Source organism: Tachypleus tridentatus, chromosome 7 (genome assembly GCF_004210375.1).
Source record: "Tachypleus tridentatus isolate NWPU-2018 chromosome 7, ASM421037v1, whole genome shotgun sequence".
In the NCBI taxonomy this organism is placed as follows: Eukaryota; Metazoa; Arthropoda; class Merostomata; order Xiphosura; family Limulidae; genus Tachypleus; species Tachypleus tridentatus.
This window is the reverse complement of record NC_134831.1, coordinates 110,109,902-110,125,943: the sequence shown is the minus strand read 5'-3', so window position 1 is coordinate 110,125,943 and position 16,042 is coordinate 110,109,902. Positions and strand designations below refer to the sequence as shown.

Here is a 16,042-nt window from a genome sequence, read left to right as displayed (position 1 = left end):
TATGCTGTGTTTCATACTATGAATCAACACAGAAGTTCTACTTTACTACTATATATGCTGTGTTTCATACTATGAATCAACACAGAAGTTCTACTTTACTACTATATATGCTGTGTTTCATACTATGAATCAACACAGAAGTTCTACTTTACTACTATATATCTTATGTTTCAATACTTAGTGTAAAATCTGAGACTATTTTCTTGAATGATTCTAGTGTTATCGTCTAAGTTTTCAGAGACGCTACCAGTAATTCAAGCCTTACTTGCAACACTAAAGACAGCGACTATGTTTCACTAACAAAATCCACCTCTGGCAAGAAAACAACATCAGGTCATAAAACGACGACCTCGGAATGAGGTTGACAAGTGACCTAATGTGTCTGTGACTGATATCTCTCAACATGAACCGACAGCCCTTACTACTCATTTGATCAGATGTTTCTGTTTTAAACCGCAGACTTCTGAAGACGACCTGACAATTTTGAATTAAACATTAAAGAACGTGCAGCAGTTAATCCAACGTTATGACGTCGATATAGCCTGACATCTAGTGGTTAGTTTCGTAATATCATTAAATAATTATTTCTCGTATAGCCAAGTAATTGAGAAAAGTGTCGACTCAGAGTTTTCGAGTGGTCATATAAAGATAACTGTACACTTTAAAAACCAAGTTCTGTTAAAATTGACGAACTCACGTGTCCAATAATGACCGGCATTGTCATTTCTCCTGACGCTGCCCCAAACACTAGAAAACTTGTGATGGTTGCTGAAACAAGGTGCAAGACTTTTGTTATGAATAATAACAAACATTCTTCACTTAACTTTCATTCATTTCTATTCTAAACTGAACACACATGACTATATCTTTACTTTTAGAAAACAACTATTACAAAGATTAAGTTGGTTACTGAAATAAACGGATGAATACAGCAGAAATCCTAGTCGTTTCTGGTTATTCCAGTTCTTTCGATTACACGTACATTAAAGATTGGTTGAAGGTTCGAATCTCGATACTCCAAGACTTATCCTTAATGTGCGATTTCTTTCTTTAGGAATTTTGGAGCAAAGCTACACAAACGCTATCTATACACTGCCGTCTTCCCGATTCTGAGCTGATACACCAGAGGGAAGGCATGCTATTTAACAGCATCCAATGCCAACTCTCGGACTATTCTTGTCTGAGCAAATAATGGAATTTAAACGTTACTGTTATAGCGTTGCTTTAGGTGACGAGTTGCGAACCACAATCCCTCGATTTAATTGGCTTAGTTCGCTTAGCAACGCTATAACAGTAATGTTTAAAGAGTAATAATAAAGTGGTTCCACTTAAAGATATACCAGCTTATTGTGTAGTCCCAACGACTTAACAATAAGTCAGTAGACTTATACCAATAAAAATCGAGTTTCGATACCCATAGCTGACACAATACAGATAGCTCATTGTGTAGTTTTGTGCTGAATTTAAAGAATGCTTGTCCTGTAACAGAGATAAAATTTTAAATTATCCAAAGACAAAACAAACTGATCTTAGAATGTATAATAAAACAAGAAAGTAGAAACTGTCTAAAAACCAGTGTGAACACCATGTTAACAGTCTCCGACTTACGAGTAATGTTAATATATTGTTCCGTAAGAGAGAGGGATGTAGGAAACACACTACTCATGAAACCACCCAGTAGACAAGTTCCAACGATGAGGATGTTCTGGCTGGTCGGGAAACTGACCATTAAGGTCATCCCTATGGTGCAGCCAATCTGGGAAATCAGAAGAGAGCTAGTGGTTAGCAATTAACAAGACATGATTAGTCTTAAAAACCATGAAAACATAGAGTAACGTTACAGTGTAACATTCATAACACAGAAACAGGTTATAACAAAACATCGATACACACTAAACCATTGTGCTATAGTTTATTTGTATTGATTCGTATTTGGTAGTACTCTCAGGTTTAATTCGTTGAGTTATTATTTCAAATATTTGCAAATAAAAAACATTGCATTGTACTCTGACTTTCTTAACGGAAGCATGAATAATGCTTTATTACTTACGTTTTACTTTGTTTATTCACTGAGCTAACTTCGAGGTCTTACCGATTTACGTGTTCTTTACAAATGACACAGTGTCATTGTTATTTATATACATATTCCTAATCTGGTTGTGTTCATTGTTAAATTATCCACAATGACATTGTTAAATTATAAACAATGAACCTTGTTTATGTTATTGTTAAATTATAAACAATGAACCTTGTTTATGTTATTGTTAAATTATAAACAATATTCGTTGTGTTCATTTTTCGTGCATCATTTCTTAAAAGTGTATCACAACAACAAAGTAAACCGTTTTAAAGTTTCACTGTAACTGTTATATATCACAGCGATGAATTGAATCTGGTGTTACAGATGTTTAGTGTATGTTATATTTATCATAATCCCATTTGGAAATTAGGTTTCGATGCACAGGTAAATACTTACAGTGTTACCTAGCAACATAAAGGATGGTGAAAGCTTTGTTGCCAAAGCAATAGATATAAGTCGCCCACCAGCAAACATCCCCTGAAAAATTAACGAAGATATATTCGAAACAGCGACGCGTATCGTTTTATATAATAAATGTTTTATCGAAAATCACACTTACTTTTAGAAATGTTCCTTTGATGAATGCAACCCACCATTCTCATGATCCGAATAAACCAAACGCTAGACGTTTCTCAATAAAACAATAAAGTACACAATACAGTTTATTGAATGAAATATTGAACCAAACACTAGACGTTTCTCAACAAAACAATAAAATACACAATACAGTTTAATGAATGAAATATTGAACCAAACACTAGACGTTTCTCAACAAAACAATAAAATACACAATACAGTTTAATGAATGAAATATTAAACCAAACACTAGACGTTTCTCAACAAAACAATAAAATATACAATACAGTTTAATGAATGAAATATTAAACCAAACACTAGACGTTTCTCAATAAAACAATAAAATACACAATACAGTTTAATGAATGAAATATTAAACCAAACACTAGACATTCCTCAACAAAACAATAAAATACACAATACAGTTTAATGAATGAAATATTAAACCAAACACTAGAGGTTTCTCAATAAAACCATAAAATACACAATACAGTTTAATGAATGAAATATTAAACCAAACACTAGACGTTTCTCAATAAACCAATAATATACACAATACAGTTTAATGAATGAAATAATAAACCAAACACTAGACGTTTCTCAACAAAGCAATAAAATACACAATACAGTTTAGTAAATGAAATAATAAATCAAACATTAGACGTTTCTCAATAAAACAATAAAATACACAATACAGTTTAATGAATGAAATAATAAACTAAACACTAGACGTTTCTCAATAAAACAATAAAATACACAATACAGTTTAATGAATGAAATATTAAACCAAACACTAGACGTTTCTCAATAAAACAATAAAATACACAATACAGTTTAATGAATGAAATATTAAACTAAACACTAGACGTTTCTCAATAAAACAATAAAATACACAATACAGTTTAATGAATGAAATATTAAACCAAACACTAGACGTTTCTCAATAACACAATAAAATACACAATACAGTTTATTGAATGAAAAAATAAACCAAACAATAGACGTTTCTCAATAAAACAATAAAATACACAATACAGTTTAATGAATGAAATAATAAACCAAACACAAGACGTTTCTCAACAAAACAATAAAATACACAATACAGTTTAATGAATGAAATAATAAACCAAACACTAGACGTTTCTCAACAAAACAATAAAATACACAATACAGTTTAATGAATGAAATATTAAACCAAACACTAGAGGTTTCTCAATAAAACCATAAAATACACAATACAGTTTAATGAATGAAATATTAAACCAAACACTAGACGTTTCTCAATAAACCAATAAAATACACAATACAGTTTAATGAATGAAATAATAAACCAAACACTAGACGTTTCTCAACAAAGCAATAAAATACACAATACAGTTTAGTAAATGAAATAATAAATCAAACATTAGACGTTTCTCAATAAAACAATAAAATACACAATACAGTTTAATGAATGAAATAATAAACTAAACACTAGACGTTTCTCAATAAAACAATAAAATACACAATACAGTTTAATGAATGAAATATTAAACCAAACACTAGACGTTTCTCAATAAAACAATAAAATACACAATACAGTTTAATGAATCAAATATTAAACCAAACACTAGACGTTTCTCAATAAAACAATAAAATACACAATACAGTTTAATGAATGAAATATTAAACTAAACACTAGACGTTTCTCAATAAAACAATAAAATACACAATACAGTTTAATGAATGAAATATTAAACCAAACACTAGACGTTTCTCAATAAAACAATAAAATACACAATACAGTTTATTGAATGAAATAATAAACCAAACACTAGACGTTTCTCAATAAAACAATAAAATACACAATACAGTTTAATGAATGAAATAATAAACCAAACACAAGACGTTTCTCAACAAAACAATAAAATACACAATACAGTTTAATGAATGAAATAATAAACCAAACACTAGACGTTTCTCAATAAAACAATAAAATACACAATACAGTTTAATGAATGAAATAATAAACCAAACACTAGACGTTTCTCAACAAAACAATAAAATACACAATACAGTTTAATGAATGAAATATTAAACCAAACACTAGACGTTTCTCAACAAAACAATAAAATACACAATACAGTTTAATGAATGAAATATTAAACCAAACACTAGACGTTTCTCAACAAAACAATAAAATACACAATACAGTTTAATGAATGAAATATTAAACCAAACACTAGACGTTTCTCAATAAAACAATAAAATACACAATACAGTTTAATGAATGAAATATTAAACCAAACACTAGACGTTTCTCAACAAAACAATAAAATACACAATACAGTTTAATGAATGAAATATTAAACCAAACACTAGAGGTTTCTCAATAAAACCATAAAATACACAATACAGTTTAATGAATGAAATATTAAACCAAACACTAGACGTTTCTCAATAAACCAATAAAATACACAATACAGTTTAATGAATGAAATAATAAACCAAACACTAGACGTTTCTCAACAAAGCAATAAAATATACAATACAGTTTAGTAAATGAAATAATAAATCAAACATTAGACGTTTCTCAATAAAACAATAAAATACACAATACAGTTTAATGAATGAAATAATAAACTAAACACTAGACGTTTCTCAATAAAACAATAAAATACACAATACAGTTTAATGAATGAAATATTAAACCAAACACTAGACGTTTCTCAATAAAACAATAAAATACACAATACAGTTTAATGAATGAAATATTAAACCAAACACTAGACGTTTCTCAATAAAACAATAAAATACACAATACAGTTTAATGAATGAAATAATAAACCAAACACTAGACGTTTCTCAATAAAACAATAAAATACACAATAGAGTTTAATGAATGAAATATTAAACCAAACACTAGACGTTTCTCAATAAAACAATAAAATACACAATACAGTTTAATGAATGAAATAATAAACCAAACACCAGACGTTTCTCAATAAAGCAATAAAATACACAATACAGTTTAATGAATGAAATATTAAACCAAACACTAGACGTTTCTCAACAAAACAATAAAATACACAATACAGTTTAATGAATGAAATATTAAACTAAACACTAGACGTTTCTCAATAAAACAATAAAATACACAATACAGTTTAATGAATGAAATATTAAACCAAACACTCGACGTTTCTCAATAAAACAATAAAATACACAATACAGTTTAATGAATGAAATAATAAACCAAACACTAGACGTTTCTCAACAAAACAATAAAGTACACAATACAGTTTAATGAATGAAATATTAAACCAAACACTAAAGGTTTCTCAACAAAACAATAAAATACACAATACAGTTTAATGAATGAAATAATAAACCAAACACTAGAGGTTTCTCAACAAAACAATAAAATACATAATACAGTTTGATGAATATAATAATAAACCAAACACTAAACGTTTCTCAATAAAACAATAAAATACACAATACAGTTTAATGAATGAAATATTAAACCAAACACTAGACGTTTCTCAATAAAACAATAAAATACACAATACAGTTTAGTGAATGAAATAATAAACCAAACACTAGACGTTTCTCAACAAAACAATAAAATACACAATACAGTTTAATGAATGAAATAATAAACCAAACACTAGACGTTTCTCAATAAAACAATAAAATACACAATACAGTTTAATGAATGAAATAATAAACCAAATACTAGACGTTTCTCAATAAAACAATAAAATACACAAAACAGTTTAATGAATGAAATAATAAACCAAACACTAGACGTTTCTCAATAAAACAGTAAAATACATAATACAGTTTAATGAACGAAATAATAAACCAAACACTAAACGTTTCTCAATAAAACAATAAAATACACAATACAGTTTAATGAATGAAATAATAAACCAACCACTAGACGTTTCTCAACAAAACAATAAAATACACAATACAGTTTAATGAATGAAATATTGAACCAAACACTAGACGTTTCTCAACAAAACAATAAAATACACAATACAGTTTAATGAATGAAATATTAAACCAAACACTAGACGTTTCTCAACAAAACAATAAAATATACAATACAGTTTAATGAATGAAATATTAAACCAAACACTAGACGTTTCTCAATAAAACAATAAAATACACAATACAGTTTAATGAATGAAATATTAAACCAAACACTAGACGTTTCTCAACAAAACAATAAAATACACAATACAGTTTAATGAATGAAATATTAAACCAAACACTAGAGGTTTCTCAATAAAACCATAAAATACACAATACAGTTTAATGAATGAAATATTAAACCAAACACTAGACGTTTCTCAATAAACCAATAAAATACACAATACAGTTTAATGAATGAAATAATAAACCAAACACTAGACGTTTCTCAACAAAGCAATAAAATACACAATACAGTTTAGTAAATGAAATAATAAATCAAACATTAGACGTTTCTCAATAAAACAATAAAATACACAATACAGTTTAATGAATGAAATAATAAACTAAACACTAGACGTTTCTCAATAAAACAATAAAATACACAATACAGTTTAATGAATGAAATATTAAACCAAACACTAGACGTTTCTCAATAAAACAATAAAATACACAATACAGTTTAATGAATGAAATATTAAACCAAACACTAGACGTTTCTCAATAAAACAATAAAATACACAATACAGTTTAATGAATGAAATATTAAACTAAACACTAGACATTTCTCAATAAAACAATAAAATACACAATACAGTTTAATGAATGAAATATTAAACCAAACACTAGACGTTTGTCAATAAAACAATAAAATACACAATACAGTTTATTGAATGAAATAATAAACCAAACACTAGACGTTTCTCAATAAAACAATAAAATACACAATACAGTTTAATGAATGAAATAATAAACCAAACACAAGACGTTTCTCAATAAAACAATAAAATACACAATACAGTTTAATGAATGAAATATTAAACCAAACACTAGACGTTTCTCAATAAAACAATAAAATACACATTACAGTTTAATGAATGAAATATAAAACCAAACACAAGACGTTTCTCAATAAAACAATAAAATACACAATACAGTTTAATGAATGAAATAATAAACCAAACACTAGACGTTTCTCAATAAAACAATAAAATACACAATACAGTTTAATGAATGAAATATTAAACCAAACACTAGACGTTTCTCAATAAAACAATAAAATACACAATACAGTTTAATGAATGAAATAATAAACCAAACACCAGACGTTTCTCAATAAAACAATAAAATACACAATACAGTTTAATGAATGAAATATTAAACCAAACACTAGACGTTTCTCAACAAAACAATAAAATACACAATACAGTTTAATGAATGAAATATTAAACTAAACACTAGACGTTTCTCAATAAAACAATAAAATACACAATACAGTTTAATGAATGAAATATTAAACCAAACACTAGACGTTTCTCAATAAAACAATAAAATACACAATACAGTTTAATGAATGAAATAATAAACCAAACACTAGACGTTTCTCAACAAAACAATAAAGTACACAATACAGTTTAATGAATGAAATAATAAACCAAACACTAGAGGTTTCTCAACAAAACAATAAAATACATAATACAGTTTGATGAATATAATAATAAACCAAACACTAAACGTTTCTCAATAAAACAATAAAATACACAATACAGTTTAATGAATGAAATATTAAACCAAACACTAGACGTTTCTCAATAAAACAATAAAATACACAATACAGTTTAGTGAATGAAATAATAAACCAAACACTAGACGTTTCTCAACAAAACAATAAAATACACAATACAGTTTAATGAATGAAATAATAAACCAAACACTAGAGGTTTCTCAATAAAACCATAAAATACACAATACAGTTTAATGAATGAAATATTAAACCAAACACTAGACGTTTCTCAATAAACCAATAAAATACACAATACAGTTTAATGAATGAAATAATAAACCAAACACTAGACGTTTCTCAACAAAGCAATAAAATACACAATACAGTTTAGTAAATGAAATAATAAATCAAACATTAGACGTTTCTCAATAAAACAATAAAATACACAATACAGTTTAATGAATGAAATAATAAACTAAACACTAGACGTTTCTCAATAAAACAATAAAATACACAATACAGTTTAATGAATGAAATATTAAACCAAACACTAGACGTTTCTCAATAAAACAATAAAATACACAATACAGTTTAATGAATGAAATATTAAACCAAACACTAGACGTTTGTCAATAAAACAATAAAATACACAATACAGTTTATTGAATGAAATAATAAACCAAACACTAGACGTTTCTCAATAAAACAATAAAATACACAATACAGTTTAATGAATGAAATAATAAACCAAACACAAGACGTTTCTCAATAAAACAATAAAATACACAATACAGTTTAATGAATGAAATATTAAACCAAACACTAGACGTTTCTCAATAAAACAATAAAATACACATTACAGTTTAATGAATGAAATATAAACCAAACACAAGACGTTTCTCAATAAAACAATAAAATACACAATACAGTTTAATGAATGAAATAATAAACCAAACACTAGACGTTTCTCAATAAAACAATAAAATACACAATACAGTTTAATGAATGAAATATTAAACCAAACACTAGACGTTTCTCAATAAAACAATAAAATACACAATACAGTTTAATGAATGAAATAATAAACCAAACACCAGACGTTTCTCAATAAAACAATAAAATACACAATACAGTTTAATGAATGAAATATTAAACCAAACACTAGACGTTTCTCAACAAAACAATAAAATACACAATACAGTTTAATGAATGAAATATTAAACTAAACACTAGACGTTTCTCAATAAAACAATAAAATACACAATACAGTTTAATGAATGAAATATTAAACCAAACACTAGACGTTTCTCAATAAAACAATAAAATACACAATACAGTTTAATGAATGAAATAATAAACCAAACACTAGACGTTTCTCAACAAAACAATAAAGTACACAATACAGTTTAATGAATGAAATATTAAACCAAACACTAAAGGTTTCTCAACAAAACAATAAAATACACAATACAGTTTAATGAATGAAATAATACACCAAACACTAGAGGTTTCTCAACAAAACAATAAAATACATAATACAGTTTAATGAATATAATAATAAACCAAACACTAAACGTTTCTCAATAAAACAATAAAATACACAATACAGTTTAATGAATGAAATATTAAACCAAACACTAGACGTTTCTCAATAAAACAATAAAATACACAATACAGTTTAGTGAATGAAATAATAAACCAAACACTAGACGTTTCTCAACAAAACAATAAAATACACAATACAGTTTAATGAATGAAATAATAAACCAAACACTAGACGTTTCTCAATAAAACAATAAAATACACAATACAGTTTAATGAATGAAATAATAAACCAAATACTAGACGTTTGTCAATAAAACAATAAAATACACAATACAGTTTAATGAATGAAATAATAAACCAAACACTAGACGTTTCTCAATAAAACAGTAAAATACATAATACAGTTTAATGAACGAAATAATAAACCAAACACTAAACGTTTCTCAATAAAACAATAAAATACACAATACAGTTTAATGAATGAAATATTAAACCAAACACTAGACGTTTCTCAATAAAACAATAAAATACACAATACAGTTTAATGAATGAAATAATATACCAAACACTAGACGTTTCTCAACAAAACAATAAAGTACACAATACAGTTTAATGAATGAAATATTAAACCAAACACTAGAGGTTTCTCAACAAAACAATAAAATACACAATACAGTTTAATGAATGAAATAATAAACCAAACACTAGACGTTTCTCAATAAAACAATAAAATACACAATACAGTTTAATGAATGAAATATTAAACCAAACACTAGACGTTTCTCAATAAAACAATAAAATACACAATACAGTTTAATGAATGAAATAATAAACCAAACACCAGACGTTTCTCAATAAAACAATAAAATACACAATACAGTTTAATGAATGAAATATTAAACCAAACACTAGACGTTTCTCAACAAAACAATAAAATACACAATACAGTTTAATGAATGAAATATTAAACTAAACACTAGACGTTTCTCAATAAAACAATAAAATACACAATACAGTTTAATGAATGGAATATTAAACCAAACACTAGACGTTTCTCAATAAAACAATAAAATACACAATACAGTTTAATGAATGAAATAATAAACCAAACACTAGACGTTTCTCAACAAAACAATAAAGTACACAATACAGTTTAATGAATGAAATATTAAACCAAACACTAGACGTTTCTCAATAAAACAATAAAATACACAATACAGTTTAGTGAATGAAATAATAAACCAAACACTAGACGTTTCTCAACAAAACAATAAAATACACAATACAGTTTAATGAATGAAATAATAAACCAAACACTAGACGTTTCTCAATAAAACAATAAAATACACAATACAGTTTAATGAATGAAATAATAAACCAAATACTAGACGTTTCTCAATAAAACAATAAAATACACAATACAGTTTAATGAATGAAATAATAAACCAAACACTAGACGTTTCTCAATAAAACAGTAAAATACATAATACAGTTTAATGAACGAAATAATAAACCAAACACTAAACGTTTCTCAATAAAACAATAAAATACACAATACAGTTTAATGAATGAAATATTAAACCAAACACTAGACGTTTCTCAATAAAACAATAAAATACACAATACAGTTTAATGAATGAAATAATATACCAAACACTAGACGTTTCTCAACAAAACAATAAAGTACACAATACAGTTTAATGAATGAAATATTAAACCAAACACTAGAGGTTTCTCAACAAAACAATAAAATACACAATACAGTTTAATGAATGAAATAATAAACCAAACACTAGAGGTTTCTCAACAAAACAATAAAATACATAATACAGTTTAATGAATATAATAATAAACCAAACACTAAACGTTTCTCAATAAAACAATAAAATACACAATACAGTTTAATGAATGAAATATTAAACCAAACACTAGACGTTTCTCAATAAAACAATAAAATACACAATACAGTTTAGTGAATGAAATAATAAACCAAACACTAGACGTTTCTCAACAAAACAATAAAATACACAATACAGTTTAATGAATGAAATAATAAACCAAACACTAGACGTTTCTCAATAAAACAATAAAATACACAATACAGTTTAATGAATGAAATAATAAACCAAACACTAAACGTTTCTCAATAAAACAATAAAATACACAATACAGTTTAATGAATGAAATATTAAACCAAACACTAGACGTTTCTCAATAAAACAATAAAATACACAATACAGTTTAGTGAATGAAATAATAAACCAAACACTAGACGTTTCTCAACAAAACAATAAAATACACAATACAGTTTAATGAATGAAATAATAAACCAAACACTAGACGTTCCTCAACAAAGCAATAAAATACACAATACAGTTTAGTGAATGAAATAATAAATCAAACATTAGACGTTTCTCAATAAAACAATAAAATACACAATACAGTTTAATGAATGAAATATTAAACCAAACACTAGACGTTTCTCAATAAAACAATAAAATACACAATACAGTTTAATGAATGAAATATTAAACCAAACACTAGACGTTTCTCAATAAAACAATAAAATACACAATACAGTTTAATGAATGAAATAATAAACCAAACACTAGACGTTTCTCAATAAAACAATAAAATACACAATACAGTTTAATGAATGAAATATTAAACCAAACACTAGACGTTTCTCAACAAAACAATAAAATACACAATACAGTTTAATGAATGAAATAATAAACCAAACACTAGAGGTTTCTCAACAAAACAATAAAATACATAATACAGTTTAATGAATATAATAATAAACCAAACACTAAACGTTTCTCAATAAAACAATAAAATACACAATACAGTTTAATGAATGAAATATTAAACCAAACACTAGACGTTTCTCAATAAAACAATAAAATACACAATACAGTTTAATGAATGAAATAATAAACTAAACACTAGACGTTTCTCAATAAAACAATAAAATACACAATACAGTTTAATGAATGAAATAATAAACCAAACACTAGACGTTTCTCAATAAAACAATAAAATACACAATACAGTTTAATGAATGAAATAATAAACCAAATACTAGACGTTTCTCAATAAAACAATAAAATACACAATACAGTTTAATGAATGAAATAATAAACCAAACACTAGACGTTTCTCAATAAAACAGTAAAATACATAATACAGTTTAATGAACGAAATAATAAACCAAACACTAAACGTTTCTCAATAAAACAATAAAATACACAATACAGTTTAATGAATGAAATATTAAACCAAACACTAGACGTTTCTCAATAAAACAGTAAAATACACAATACAGTTTAATGAATGAAATAATAAACTAAACACTAGACGTTTCTCAATAAAACAATAAAATACACAATACAGTTTAATGAATGAAATAAATATAAAATTATCACATTTTTATAACTTCTCATCATTTCTCAGAACCTTATGTTCATGTTATATAGCAGTTTTTATGCTAATTATTAAGTCTAAAAGTGCTGTTTCAATTCAGATTTTGAAAAACAATTTTTCTAAATACGGTTTTCTCTCAGTACAAATTACCTCATAGAATGTTTTATACTTTCAAAAAATATACGAGAATTTAATTATACAAATAATAAAAAAAGTTGAAATATCTTCATAAATAAAAATAATTATAAACCTTTTATTTATTTCTCGTAATAACCTGTACAAATAACAAAATACACAATGATGAACAAAGAAATAGACTTTCATTTAAAATTCTACATTCAGGTTTCATTATTATCAAATATTACATGAAAAATTGATGTCCATAAACAACGGAAAAAAAGAAAGTAAACCCTAAACGTACCCAAAACAAAGCATTCAGGTATGCTGCTTGGGACCTCTCAAATCCTGCTGGACCCCTAACAGCGTAGGAGTAGATATAACCCCATAACCTGCCTGTAAGTAGAGAGAAACATCAGGGATTTACACCACGTTGTTGAAAATGAGGTTCACTGCTTCTTTTAATTCTAAAGAGTTGAATTCCATACATTTAATATGACAATAAGAAAGTTCCTTTCTATGGAGTACATTGAAGAACGACACCTACTGTCTGATACCGTGTGAAGAAAAACTATTAAAGTGTACATGAATGTTTATATGGTCTACATTAATAGGTTATTTAAACATAACTGGAGTGTATTATACCGGAATGTTTGCGTGTTCTCTATTAATAGTGTATTTAGACATCACTGGAATGTATTGTACACGAATGTTTGTATGTTCTCTATTAATAGTGTATTTAGACATCACTGGAATGTATTGTACACGAATGTTTATATGGTCTACATTAATAGGTTATTTAAACATAACTGGAGTGTATTATACCGGAATGTTTGCGTGTTCTCTATTAATAGTGTATTTAGACATCACTGGAATGTATTGTACACGAATGTTTGTATGTTCTCTATTAATAGTGTATTTAGACATCACTGGAATGTATTGTACACGAATGTTTGTATGTTCTCTATTAATAGTGTATTTAGACATCACTGGAATGTATTGTACACGAATGTTTGTATGTTCTCTATTAGTAGTGTATTTAAACATAACTGGAATGTATTGTACACGAATGTTTGTATGTTCTCTATTAGTAGTGTATTTAGACATCACTGGAATGTATTGTACACGAATGTTTGTATGTTCTCTATTAGTAGTGTATTTAGACATCACTGGAATGTATTGTACACGAATGTTTGTATGTTCTTCAATAACTGTTTTTTAAACATAAGTATAGTGTATTGTACATGAATGATTGTTGGTTGTTTATTAATATTGTGCTCAAACATAAGTATAGTGTATTGTACATGAATGATTGTTGGTTGTTTATTAATATTGTGCTCAAACATAAGTATAGTGTATTGTACATGAATGATTGTTGGTTGTTTATTAATATTGTGCTCAAACATAAGTATAGTGTATTGTACATGAATGATTGTTGGTTGTTTATTAATATTGTGCTCAAACATAAGTATAGTGTATTGTACATGAATGATTGTTGGTTGTTTATTAATATTGTGCTCAAACATAAGTATAGTGTAATGTACATGAATGATTGTTGGTTGTTTATTAATATTCTGCTCAAACATAAGTATAGTGTATTGTACATGAAAGATTGTTGGTTGTTTATTAATATTGTGCTCAAACATAAGTATAGTGTATTGTACATGAATGATTGTTGGTTGTTTATTAATATTGTGCTCAAACATAAGTATAGTGTATTGTACATGAATGATTGTTGGTTGTTTATTAATATTGTGCTCAAACATAAGTATAGTGTATTGTATATGAATGATTGTTGGTTGTTTATTAATACTGTGCTCAAACATAAGTATAGTGTATTGTACAAGAATGATTGTTGGTTGTTTATTAATATTGTGCTCAAACATAAGTATAGTGTATTGTACATGAATGATGGTTGGTTGTTTATTAATATTGTGCTCAAACATAAGTATAGTGTATTGTACATGAATGATTGTTGGTTGTTTATTAATATTGTGCTCAAACATAAGTATAGTGTATTGTACATGAATGATTGTTGGTTGTTTATTAATATTGTGCTCAAACATAAGTATAGTCTATTGTACATGAATGATTGTTGGTTGTTTATTAATATTGTGCTCAAACATAAGTATAGTGTAATGTATATGGATGATTGTTGGTTGTTTATTAATATTGTGCTCAAACATAAGTATAGTGTATTGTACATGAATGATTGTTAATTGTTTATTAATACTGTGCTCAAACATAAGTATAGTGTATTGTACATGAATGATTGTTGGTTGTTTATTAATATTGTGCTCAAACATAAGTATAGTGTAATGTATATGGATGATTGTTGGTTGTTTATTAATATTGTGCTCAAACATAAGTATAGTGTATTGTACATGAATGATTGTTGGTTGTTTATTAATACTGTGCTCAAACATAAGTATAGTGTATTGTACATGAATGATTGTTGGTTGTTTATTAATATTGTGCTCAAACATAAGTATAGTGTATTGTACATGAATGATGGTTGGTTGTTTATTAATATTGTGCTCAAACATAAGTATAGTGTATTGTACATGAATGATTGTTGGTTGTTTATTAATATTGTGCTCAAACATAAGTATCGT

At 26.4% G+C, this 16,042-nt stretch overlaps 1 pseudogene across 1 annotated transcript in view; it reads right to left on the bottom strand.

Annotated features, from left to right (window-relative positions):
- LOC143258083 (major facilitator superfamily domain-containing protein 4A-like) overlaps window positions 1-16,042 on the bottom strand; it is a 42,098-nt pseudogene that overhangs the window by 13,503 nt on the left and 12,553 nt on the right. The window contains exons 5-8 of the transcript XR_013032135.1: window positions 13,732-13,823; window positions 2,477-2,557; window positions 1,609-1,756; window positions 698-768 (exon numbers count right to left, since the gene is read on the bottom strand). The product of XR_013032135.1 is annotated as a major facilitator superfamily domain-containing protein 4A-like (transcript). The remainder of the gene's footprint in view (window positions 1-697; window positions 769-1,608; window positions 1,757-2,476; window positions 2,558-13,731; window positions 13,824-16,042) is intronic.